The following is a 406-nucleotide window of genomic DNA, read 5'->3' as shown; positions in this document are numbered from 1 at the left end:
TTTTTTAGACTATAGGGTTGCAGCATATTTACGTGAATTAGTATATATATATATATATATATATATATATATATATATATATATATATATATATATATATATATATATATATATATATATATATAATAGTTCTGAAAATGGCAAATTACATCATGTTCCTATATCACCCTTACTCATTGGGGAAATTCGTATCGTCCTGGAATTAATCTTAGAATTAATGTGAAATTCCATATATTGCTCGTCAATAACCAATCCATAGTCAAAAGACCACTGCTTAGCGCGTCTTCATACTTGTCTATGGGAATGACGAATTATTCATGTTAAAGTTATATATGAAATATTTACAACCATTAGAATCAAGCGATTCAACGTGATAATAAATTATCTTATCTGTAGATATACTAAG

The sequence above is a fragment of the Rutidosis leptorrhynchoides genome, chromosome 5, assembly GCF_046630445.1.
Source record: "Rutidosis leptorrhynchoides isolate AG116_Rl617_1_P2 chromosome 5, CSIRO_AGI_Rlap_v1, whole genome shotgun sequence".
NCBI classification, from domain to species: Eukaryota; Viridiplantae; Streptophyta; class Magnoliopsida; order Asterales; family Asteraceae; genus Rutidosis; species Rutidosis leptorrhynchoides.
Note: the sequence above shows the minus strand (reverse complement) of the source record.